The sequence below is a fragment of the Suncus etruscus genome, chromosome 13 (genome assembly GCF_024139225.1).
Source record: "Suncus etruscus isolate mSunEtr1 chromosome 13, mSunEtr1.pri.cur, whole genome shotgun sequence".
Taxonomy (NCBI): domain Eukaryota; kingdom Metazoa; phylum Chordata; class Mammalia; order Eulipotyphla; family Soricidae; genus Suncus; species Suncus etruscus.
Genome location: NC_064860.1, coordinates 76,015,903 through 76,028,680, shown reverse-complemented (window position 1 = coordinate 76,028,680; position 12,778 = coordinate 76,015,903). Strand labels below are relative to the sequence as shown.

The following is a 12,778-nucleotide window of genomic DNA, read 5'->3' as shown; positions in this document are numbered from 1 at the left end:
AGTGTGTTGCTTAACCGATCTTTTTCCTTAAATACCTCATTTTTCTTCTGCCTGATGTCAAGTCAGAGCTTTCACTTCATTTAATATGCACGAATAAGAGAATGACTGACAGCAATAATAAAATTATAGGTAAGGTTATATCTAAAACTGTTATAAACGGAACTGAAGATGACCAATTGCTCACAAATTGGCTTCAGAATATGACATAAGAGTTGCATTTGAGGGAAATAGTTTAACTATCATGCCATCCTAACACCGACTTTTATTTAATTTTACAATTTTTTGGCTTCTAGAAAATATTAGGATTTTTCTGTGCTTTAAGTTCTTAGCAAGAGCCATATATTAGCTGTCTTTAATTTTCTAGTACTTGGCACAGTGCTTGTCATATAAATGTTACTAATTGTTTTGCAATTAATTAATTTTTAATATTTAAATTTAAAAAGATATAAAGGATTGCATGCAAGTCAAGTGCTCTACCATTCAGCTATATTGCAGTACTGTAAGAACTTTTAAGAACTGAAAGAAACTGAACTCAATTTATGCCAGTGCCTAAATAATCTTCTACAGATATATTTATTTGTAAAAATGTAAAATATCAGTGGAATTACCCATATAGTAATGTCTAGAAAAAATAATGACTTTTTAATGAAGAAAATTAGCATAAAATAATTGAAATAATTTGGAACACTTACCAAGCTATTGTGCTGAAAAAAGTGTTTTATAGTATTTTATATAATATGTATAACACCAAACTAAGTGACATACTTCTGTGATTAGGACTGAGGTTCAACTTGTGACCACTGGGAGTCACTGTGTAACTGTGATAGCTAAGGATCTCCACACCATCCACACCAGCTTCAAGCTACACTCATTTCTGCCCCTCTAGGACTGGCATTTATCCACTGGCCAACTGGTAGATATAAAGTGCTCAAAGAGATCTGGGGGTTGTATTAAATTAAGCAGCACAGTCAAAACAAGTTGAAGCAACTAAATTCCTTTCTTCTCCCGAGCCTCCTACTGTTAAGAAAAACCCTTTAATTGTGTTTGTAGTGATTAATCCGTTTTATTTATTTACTATTACTTATTGATGAATTTATGAGATTTCCGACTACAGATGCTAAAGAGAGTTCTATTTTTTATTTTATAATTATTTAGCAAGAGGATTTTATGTTGTAAATCCTTATATATTATCTGAGTGACTGGATATGATATTTATTTATTTTGGCCTCTTAACTTTTGCTGTCATTTCTTTTTGACAGTACTTTTACCCTTTAATCCCACCTTCCTTGTCTCTCTTCCTGCTCACATCCTCTAGTACTACTCCAATAATCTTTATTAGCAAATATTTTCTTTAAGATAGATTTCTCTTATCTCTTTCATGATCTCATGGTGGTCTGGTTTATATATAACAAATGGGTGGCATTAGTTAATCACTGGTTGCATGAATGATCTCACTTTTATAAGCAGAGATTAGAAATAAACAATACTTTTAAAAATGTGTGGAGTTGAAAAACAGCATTAGCTACTACAAAGCATATTAAATTTCAACAGAAAACTCTGTGTTTTAGTTTTATACTTATTATCAGTGAATGCTTTTTATGTAGAACATTATGAGTTATTACCACCTATTTTCTTCACATATATATCTGTTTAGTTTCTATTGAATAAAAGGTAAAATTAAAATGAAATTTAACTTAATTAAGTTTTTATGAACTGATTTATAAACTACTATTTAGGAAAACATTGAAAATAATGTCAAAAACAAATTGAACATTTGACAGTATTTAAGTTCTAAATATGTGCATGAGACCTCAGCAATTTAGAAGTGTGAGTGATATATTTAGTTATATATCCCATGATTAACTTAAAAAAAGTAATTTTTTTTCTTTAGCTTGGACAGTAAGATACTCAACCCCCTAAAATACAATGCAAAGGATATTTTGTGAAGTCATGTTCAGTTTTATTTTGCCAATAAAAAGAGGATATATTATATCTGAGGAATAGAACACATGTAGAGGAAATCAAGAAAGTATAAAAAGGAAATAAGTCCACAAATTACTTAAAATTTATTTGTAATCATGTGTTTAGGGACTATTGTGAATGGTGCTTAAAATAAGATCTTAAGTGTTCCAGGGGCCAGAGAAATAGCATGGAGGTAAGGTGTTTGCCTTGCATGTAGAAGGTCATTGGTTTGAATCCCGGCATCCCATAAGGTCCCCTGAGCCTGCCAGGAGCGTAGATCCAGGAGTAATCCCTGAGTGCTGCCAGTTGTGACCCTAAAACAAACAAACAAAAAAATGTGTTCAAGTCTTACGTTTTTTCTTGCTAAACCAACTGTGTCTCTGTAGACACTTGTGAATTATAAGAACCAATATTTTTTCTTGATCCTTCATATTACTACTAATGTATGTTAAAATATTGCTATACAGTCTGACTTTCTCACAGAAAAGTTGGCGTTCCAGTCAAAGAACTTTTGCTTCCAATTTTTGTTTTAAGAATGTGAAGTCTAGAAGGAGACAGTTTTGACACCTTCTGACTTCTTACAAAATGAGAAGAAACTACCAAGTCTTATCATAGATTTTCTGTTCTTTGCTTTGGCTTCCATTTTTTAGAAATATTTTTCAAGAAAAGGTTTTGTTGACAGAGTTGCTTTTATTTTGGGAAAATCACTAAACTCTTTAAGGATAAACTGGTGGCAGGAAAAGTTGTTTGTTGAATTCATTATATTTTAGTCTTTATTTAAATCATTCAACAAATAGAAATGTGTGCTTATGTTATAACACTAGTAATACAATTTTATTTCTATTCCACTCACTCTGTGTGCATAGGCACAATTGACACTAATTTAGGATACCCAGAATAAAATCTGTAGCCTCAAAGGGATATAAGTTTCATCACTCTAGCCACTTCCCTGGCCCTTTTATTTACATATTAATGTTGTTTTTCTGTGCCGATTATGCACAGGGATTACTCCTGGCTATGTTTTCAGGGATCACACAGATCATTGCTAGGGGACCATATGTGGTACTGGAATTGAATCTAGGTCAGCTGTATACTGAGTGTTTTACTTGCTATACTATCTTTTTGGTCCCTCAATTGCTTAATAAAGCCTTCTCTTATTCTGATATATTTAGTCAAAATCAGGGAATAAGCTTATTCCCATAATTGAATACCAATCTTTATTTCTATAACTGCATATATTTTAATATTTTTGCTCCCATTAAGGGAAATGTATATTTATTTTTGTCACTGTTTTAGAATGAGAAGACTAATGCTAACAGAATAGCCCAGACAGTAGTGAAATCTTAAAAAAAAATTATTGCAATGAATGTTTTGTCAAAACAATCACCAAAATTAATTTTTATTCTATGATGTTAATAGATGAAGAACTTAAAAAATTGTATGTGTATGAATCAATTTGAAGGCTATTAATTTCATTATTTTGTGAATATGTCAAATTGCTATCCTTTGCTTAAATACAAAATACTTTAAGACTGCAAAGAAACCAAAAAGCACACTGTATAAAATCTCTTTGCATTCCTATGTTCATTGAAGTCCAATTTACAATGACCAGAATCTGGAAATACCCAAGTTCCCTAGAATAGATGAGTGCATAAAATAAAACAAAACTGTGGTACATCTAACAATGGAATCTACAGTTGTTAAGAAAAATGAAGTCATGAATTCTTTACATGATGGATATGAAGACTGAGTGAAATGAGTTTAAGGGAGAGGGATAAACAGAATAATCTCATTCATTTGTGGAATTTAAGGGAAAGAAAGATAGGAGAGAAAGAATATCCACATTATTATAATATCTATATCCAACAAAAGAGATGAAGCTTAGGAGGACCAGGGTTATCAGCTCGCTACAAGTAGTGACAGTTAGGGTAGAAAAGGGACCTCTAAGACAATGAATGATAGTGTGAACAGAGCACAATGAACAAGAACTTGGTGCTGAATAGAATAAAGTGATAGGCATGGTACCCTTTTATTAACAATAATGCACAGCAGTGTCCAAAAAGGAAAAGGAAGAAGAGGTGTGTGTGTAGGGGGAGAGAGGGAGAAAGATAAGAAGAGAGGTAAAATGCCCGACACAGAGGCAGGCAGGGTGATGATGGGAGAAAAACTCAGAACATTGATGGAAGGACATGTGTATAGGTGAAAGGTGTTACATGGTAAGTCCTAAACTAAATCATGAACAACTTCATAACCATTGTGCTTAAATGAAAGAAAAAATAGAATATAGGAAAAAAACTACAAAAGATCAGAAACAATTTTAAAATTAACAACTGAATGAATATACTAACTATATTAGCTGATGTATAAATATCTTACTTCACATTAAACGACTATTTAGAGATTATGTAAATTTGTCTCCCCCAGGTTTGGAGTATTGTTAGGGAAATTAGAGGTACAGACTATTTAATGAAATAGTTATTTGCATAAAATTTAATTATCTTTCATTATTTTTAGAACTAAAATTATAAACGATTTATAATGAAACACCCCTTGATAATTGTGTGCAAATCAATTTTCAAAATGTAATTTTCACATAGTTGTATCAAAAATACTTTTTTTTTTATAAAAACGTAAGTTTATTTTCCTTATTGTTAGCTTTTTACCTTCTGCAATAACATTTACATATATAACATATAAGTTAGAGTTATTGTGAGGTTGTATATATCAAGATTGCTTTTTTTATTTTATTTTATATTTTTAGCTTTTGGGTCACATCCAGCAGCACTCAGGCGTTACTCCAGACTCTACGCTCAGAAATCGCTCCTTACAGGCTCGAGGAACCATATGGGATGCTGGGATTCGAACCACCATCCTTCTTCATCCAAGGCAAACGCCTTACCTCCATGCAATCTCTCCGGCCCCAAGATCACTTTTAAATATACAAAGTTATATAGATATATATAAAAACTATAGTTGTTTCTATAGTCTTGGATGGAAGTGTTTGTATTGATGCATTAACCTAAGTATTTAGTTAACATAGCAAAATAAATATTCAGCCAATAAAAAGCAAGCTAATTAAAATTAAATTTGCTCCTCACAAATAAGATTGAATTGGTTAAAAATATAAAGAAATATTTCAATGAAGTCTTTGGTGATGCTAGTTATAAGTAAACTATAACTATAAAACATAAAGCAAAAATAATGAAATAGACAAGTTGCATAAACTTATGAAGTTTTTAAGCTATATATTTAAAACTATGGGAAAGTAATAGGTTTTAATACTATTCCTTCAAAGTCATATATTGGACACTAGTTATGATTTTTGTTAAATGCGGGGCCGGCGAGGAGGCGCTAGAGATAAGGTGTCTGCCTTACAAGTGCTAGCCAAGGAAGGTCCGCAGTTTGATTCCCCAGCATCCCATATGGTCCCCCCAAGCCAGGGGCAATTTCTGAGCACTTAGTTAGGTGTAACCCCTGAGCATCAAACAGGTGTGGCCCGAAAAAACAAAAAAAAATTTTTTTTATCTTTATTTTCCCTTTTCTCACCAGAATTGACTGAAAAAAATCTTACTATCTGAAAGAAATGGAATGAGCAAAATACCAATAAATATAAATTGAACTCATTTTCATCATATTTTGAGAGAATAAAAATTATTGCATAGTACTTTTTAATAGTATTTTTAGACTATTTTATAGTACTTTTACCATTTTACTTCTCACAGTTTCAATTATAGTCAACAATGCATTATAAAATTTTAAAAAAGATAATAGATAGATAAGATATTTTAAGAGACAAATTTATATAATTTAATTATATCAAATTCTTAAAATCATACTATTTTACTGCTTTTTTGTTACTTTCTTAATGTGTTTACTTTATAATTTCATCATGGATATGTGTATATAAGAAAAATAATAGCATAAAATGGTCTCTTACTAGCTATGGTTTAAATAATCCACTGGGAATATTGGAAAATATCCATGTAGATTAGGGGGTCTTTTCTGTACAATATTTGGGTTAATGGCTTTCAAATGTTTCTTTTTTGATAAAGGGAAATATATAATTTCTTTTTCAAATTATGTGCTTATGAAAACATAAAGAATTATTAAAGTGAAAAGGCATAATGAACTTGCTTAAAAAAGGAAACTGAAGGGACCATGCAAATATCTCAAAGGGCTGGCATGCACTTATGACTTGTCCAGTTCATAGCTTTGCTTGGCTACCACAGAATTGATGCTTATAACATTGAAGACTCCCAAACACCACTGGATCCTAGTAGCCCAAACAAAGAATCAACCATCTGGCCTGTATCACCTGGCCTAGAAGGGTCAGCAATGGATTCTGGTCTCCCCCTTAGCAGAAAAAAAAATCCCAAAATTAAAAAGTGACTAACAATTAGGTTTTATGAAAATAGATATACAAAAATTCTAGTATACATGAACACATAGATGGAAAAGCTGAACCATGGAGGAAAATTAAACTTGCTTACCTATTTATCTTTTTAAAATTTTATTATTAAAAAATAATCTGCAAAATAGTAAATGTGTAACTTAGAATTTATTTGGACTCTTAGAATTGTCAAATATAGTGCTTAATATAGTGCTCACTATTTTTTTAAATAATTTTAAAGTATAAAATGCTTCAAAAGTGATATATCTTACTTTGTATACTTACTTACTTACAAAGTAAGATATATCAAAAGTGATATAACTTATAAAGTAATATTAAAATATTTATAGCTAAATTTGTATTATTCCTTTTATATCTTCAAATTTTATTACTAAAGTTTTTGAAATAATATATGTAGCTCACATTTTATTTTGAATAACCCTGGCCTAGAAATATTTTTACCTATATTTATTTTGATTCACAGATCATTTTGTTTCATTTATACCTCACACAGTCTGTAAATTACTATGGTCTTCTAGATAATTGATGCAAGATTTTATACAGAGCAACTACTCCTTTTGCTCTTCTCACTATTTACTTTTATTTTTATTTATTTATTTTAATTTTTTGGTTTTTTGGGGACCACACCTGGAAGCAATCAGAGGTTACTCCTGGCTCTGAACTCATAAATTGCTCCTGGTAGGATCTGGGAACCATATGGAATCCCTGGGAATCAAATCTGGGTCCATCCTGGGGTCCTGGGTTGGCCGCATGCAAGGCAAACACCATATCGTTGTGCTATTGTTGTTTACTTTTGAATTACCTTCTTTTGTGTGTTCCAGTTTTTCAGTTTTGCTACCTATTAAGTATATTTATGGGATTTACAATTGTTACAGGTTATTAATAGTAAATCCACTCACTACACACACACACACACACACACACACACACACACACACACACACACATGCCACATGCCATACTTTTTGGTGCTTGGGGTCTAATCTTGGTTTTGTGTTTAGGAATTGCTCCTGACACTGCCAGGGATTGAACCCAGGCCTTCCACATTCTTTCCATGTATTCATTCTTGGATCAAATTTCTAATTTATTACATAAAGATGATTCAAAAATCATTGCTTATTTTAGAATTATTATGCAATTTTTCAAAGTAGTTACTGTATATTTGGCTATGAATCATAGATACATTTTCCTAGCAAAGTTTGTTACCATTTAAATGCATATTATATGTTAAGAATAGTTTTCCAATTGTCAATGAATACATTTATTGTTTTACAATGTAAATACTCATTATATGTAAAAACTTTTTGTATGATGAGTGGTGTATGTATTGATTTATATTCACCCACACATTAGTTGGCAGAGTTAATAGTCATGGAAATATAAAGAAATGCAAGTGTCTTTCAAGACATGAAGTGCCAGGAAAACTAAAGAAAAATATTTAGAATTTAGAGAGTTGAGCTATAAAAATATTTTCTATTTACACTGCACTTTATTTCCAATGATACCTTCTTGACTCAAAGAATAAAATGTTTTACTGATATATCTTGAAAGAATATTTAAAATATTATTTCTACATAGTAGAAATATCATTATAATTGTTATTTTAATGAAGTATACAGTGTATTTTAATAATCATAATTATATACTAGGACAGATATAACTATGGTTAATGGTTTAAAATGAAGAACATTAATGACAAATTGCCAATTTATCTCATAAAACTGAAAGGGTTTTATCACAAAAATATAAATTTTTTAATATATATTTTTATCTGAGATCTAAACTTTTAGAGAAGACATGTACTGGTTTGCCGATACAATGATATTTTCTTTTAAAAATTATGTAGGTGAGAATACTGTAGTATATTTTTATATGCTTTACATATCAACATGAATCTTTGTGGTACTGGAAAACCAACCTTTTAAAATTTATGTCATCTGGCCATGGGCTCTTTGTTGCTTGTTTGGGTGGTGTCTGTAGAAAAAATAAAATGAACCTGGGGTTGAATATGGGATATTTTTGTACATGCACTCTTCTATTTGAATGCTGACGATAGTTGCAATTCAACTAATTTCTCTGTTTCTGGATTTTGGTCACCACATATTCCTTACGATAGAGCTGGGAACATCTCTAAGACTGAGAATACTTCATTATCCTTTCTGAGTTTGCCATCACTTTCATTATTATTTTTTCTTCACAGAACCAATAATGTTTAATGGCAGCAACAGGGTATAGAGACTCTAAAATCCTCTTAGCCCTTCCTTAAAAAACAAACAAACAAACAAAAAACACCTCATGTTAAACTGCTCTCATAACCAAACCAAACCAAATCAACAACAAAATCCCAAATCCCATGGTATTTAAAGAATAATGGGACCAGAGAAATTGGAAAGTGGGAAAGGGCAATTGCCTTGCATATAAAATCCATATGCCAGGAGATCCCTGACACCCCATATAGTCTCTGGAACAATAATTCCTTGAACTTAGCCAGGAGTAAGGCCTGAACACTGTGGGTATGGCACCCAAGCAAAGAAAATAATCTACTCTCAAACTATTCTATCTGAAAATACCATTTACTATCTCTGGGAACCAGAAAGCTTGTGGTAATGTTATAGCTAACCATGTTGAAATACTAGTTTGACCTAGGGTAGCTCAAGATCCCCATCTTAGAAGCTGAATTTCTACATAGTTAAAAAAAAATGTCATTACATGGAGGCTCTGAGACATTAAGCTAGGGCTATACCAAAAAAAGAAAGTCACATTTTTATCTAAATAATTTTAAAAAATTGTGTTTCACTGAAATGAAATTTAGAACTCACATTCAGAGTATACTCAAAACCTAAACTGGTCTTCAAGATATGCTTGCATTTAAACTAAGGCATGGAGTGGCAGCTGCAGCCATGAAGTCAATACATTTAGACTTGACTTTAGATCCATGCCATGGACACACTTGACCCTATGTCATTGGCACCGACATTAAGGCCTGATGCACTTAAGAGATTCAGGTTTCCAATAAGCATTTTCTTCAAAGCAGTGGCTTGATTTGCTCTGTGATTTTTGTCAAGTGCGTATCATATCAAAGGATAAGTATTTGCCAAAGCCTTTCTTCAGCCACAAAAAGGGGGGTTTTGTTTGAAGAAAGTCAAGTTGCACTGACTAGCTCCCACAGTGAAGATGAAAGGAGTGACTGGATTTCCTGTTACTCTGTTGTTGTTGTTTGTATTCCTCAAATAGTTTTCATCAACATGAAAGGACTTGTTGCACTGTGAGATTGGTGCAATTTGAGAAATCCATTTAAAGGACTCCAAATAGATTTGCAGCTAATAAAGTTGTATTTGTTGCCGGTGTCAAAGAACAGATTTATGGGAGATAACATATAAGGACTTAAATGGCAAGCATAGAAAGATGATCTGGAGATTATTTTCTAAATGGAGGCTCCACAGTAAATTCATAATGTGCACTGTGTGTATTTCAAGAACTAGATAAATAATGAAAATCCAAAACTTACAAGGATGTCAGTTTATTACAGTTAATGCTGAGACATGGTTATGGTAAAAATATTTTATGTATATATATGACCTAATAAATATAAAACAAAAATTTTAATATTTAATGACTTTGAATCTATGTTTTAAATATATAAAATGTTCATTCTATTTTCTTGCTTTGTGGTATATACATATAGATGATAAAAATTAATAAAATAACATATTTTTCTTTTTTTGGGGGGGGCACACCTAGTGATGCTCAGAAATGCTATGCACTCAGAAATATCTCCTGGCTTGGGGGACCATATGGTATGCCAGGAGATCGAACCATGTATTTTTCTAATGCACTTTGTTTATAGGATAAATTATTGAATAGTTCAAGTATATACATTTTAAAATTTTGAAATCTTTAAAATTAATTCTATTATTATTGCATTATGTTACTAGTGCCTAGAAAATAAAGTGTAATTAATATATTTATAGAAATTTATACTTTTCAGAAAGACAATAAGAAATGGAAGATACTCCTATTTCAATGAACAAATATAAATGTCACTTCTGTTTTGCCTCAAATATACTTCCTCAATTATGGCAATTTAATACTCATTTGTCTATTTTTAGAAATATATATATATATATTCCTGGTTGCATACATTTAACAGATTCAACAGTATTTCAGAATATATAAATATAGTTAATAATGGTAATATTGACACCTCTGGGCAAGTGTCACTGCAGGCAGTGTTAGCACAGGCAGTTTGGAAGCAGGTGGCCAGGCAAACATTAACCAGTTAACCTCTCTGTTAATCACTCAGAGGGATGGAGGTTCCAACCCTCCCCGACCCAAGATCTTGTCTCTCCAGAGCAGTCAGCTGACCGTGCGCTGGGTCTGAGCTCAGAAATCGCTCCTGGCTTGCGGAGCCATATAGGACTAAACAAGGAAAGGGGCTGAGAAGCAAAAGGAGAATGCTAAGAGGAAGGGTCTGCCCTGCCGGTGCACATAGTCCTGACAAGGAGGGAGAGCATCATTGACTTGGATTCCAGTAAGTTGCAATCGATTTTGCAGTACACATAGGGGTAGTATTCATGCTGGCTCAAGTTGAAACCAGGAATGTCCATTGAGGCACCAATGACAGCTGCAGCACTGCTGTCCAGATGGTTATACAACTCGTACAATACTTTTCATAGCATCTTTATAATTTTCTTGTTGGGCTGCAGGAGCATCACCTGGAAGTTCACTGGTAAGCCATGCCTTAGCAAAGATTCCACCAACACGCAGAGGGCCTTCACATGGATCCATGCCATGAAGGCCTGGCTGAAATTCACTTCCAGCCACCGCAAAAGTGGGCCAGAGTGTTTCTTCTTGTCAGTCGAGGGTTATTCATCTCTTCTTGATCTGCTTTCATTGCCTTTTCATTATACTGGAAGTCACGAACAATGAACTTGTAATCCTTGGCTTTGTGCTGGAAGTCAACAGCTTTCTAAACAGTCACATCACAGAGGTACCTTGCTAGACCTGGGCACGACCATTTCCAACAGCGTCTCATACTGTTTCATCCAGTTGTTGTGTGTTGTGTATGTAAACATTTCAATTATGTTACTGACCCCACCCTGATTGATGATTGTGCCCTACCCTAGGGTGTGACATGGCATTCTGCTCCCACCCTAGGGTGGCACCTGATTCTGCTCCCACCATTGGGTGGTACCTGATTCTGGGGTATAAAGCAAGGGTCTGTGAAAAGCGAGGGGCTTTTTGGCTGGAACTGATGCTGAGGCTTTTGGCTTCAGTCTTGCCTTTCGAATAAAGTTGATATTTTCACAAGCCTGACTGTCTGCTAGCCTTTTACCCACTGCTTTATCTCAGAACCGCTGGCTGAACAGGGTGGCAGACGTGTGCTCCGAGCTGGAGGAGAAAGACCTCATCCTCCATCCCTCCATCAGTCAACCCCATCAAGGGCAGTATTGCAACAGTTGTGCTTTAATTTGGACACTACAATCAGAAGGGTGATGAGATACTTAGAATCCAGCACAGAGTTCACCTTCATTAGGATTTTGACTAGACTTCTATTTAGCCAACTGCCCTCCTTTCTTGCCAGTTTCTGAAGAGCCTCTCTCAGGTCACTGAAGGCTGAGACTCTTGACTCCAGGTCTCTGTCAATTTGAGTTACTCCCTTGGCAAAACTTTCAAAAATAGTTTTCAGAGATTGCTTAATTGGATATTTAGCCATGTCCCAATGGAACCCTTTCCTATACATAACCAGGTCCACTTCGTTGGGTAGCAGGTTCTCCAGCACTCTTTGCTATCTTCTAACACATCTGCCATGAACTGAGACACTTTTTTTAACCATCCCTTGTCGGGGTGTGTCCTGCTTGACCAGCTCATCCGACAAGCTTACCATGACATCCAGAGTGCCAACCTTCAAGTCAGGAATTTCGAACTTGGAAGTGACTGCCAGATATTGTTTTTGGTCATGGCTGCAAGCAGTTTCTTCCAGGTCTGCTGACATGTTTTCTCTCCAGGGGCTGAGATTAGTCAATATTCCATCATGTTTGTTACTGGGGAATTTCTTCTAAAGTTAAGAGGGGCTCCCTCTGGACAGGTGTCACTGTAGGATGTGGCTGCAAACGTTAACCTGTTAACAGCTCTGTTAACTGCGCAGAGGGATGGAGGTTCCATCCTTCCCCAACCCAAGACCCAAGATTCCTGACCCAAACAGACAGTGAGCTGGGTATGAGCTCAGAAATTGCTTCTTGTTTGGGGGGCCATATGGGATGCCAGGGCATTTGAATCTTGTATTTTTCTAAGGCACCGTGCTTAAAGGATAAATTATTGAATAGTTCATGTACATGCATTTTAAAATTTTGATCTCAATAATTCTATTATCACATGATGTTACTAGTGCCTGGAATATAAAGA

The 12,778-nt window shown here is 33.9% G+C and overlaps 1 pseudogene; it reads right to left on the bottom strand.

Annotated features, from left to right (window-relative positions):
- Nucleotides 1–10,830: 10,830 nt before the first annotated feature.
- Nucleotides 10,831–12,409, bottom strand: LOC126025849 (V-type proton ATPase subunit C 1-like; annotated as a pseudogene).
- Nucleotides 12,410–12,778: the final 369 nt, after the last annotated feature.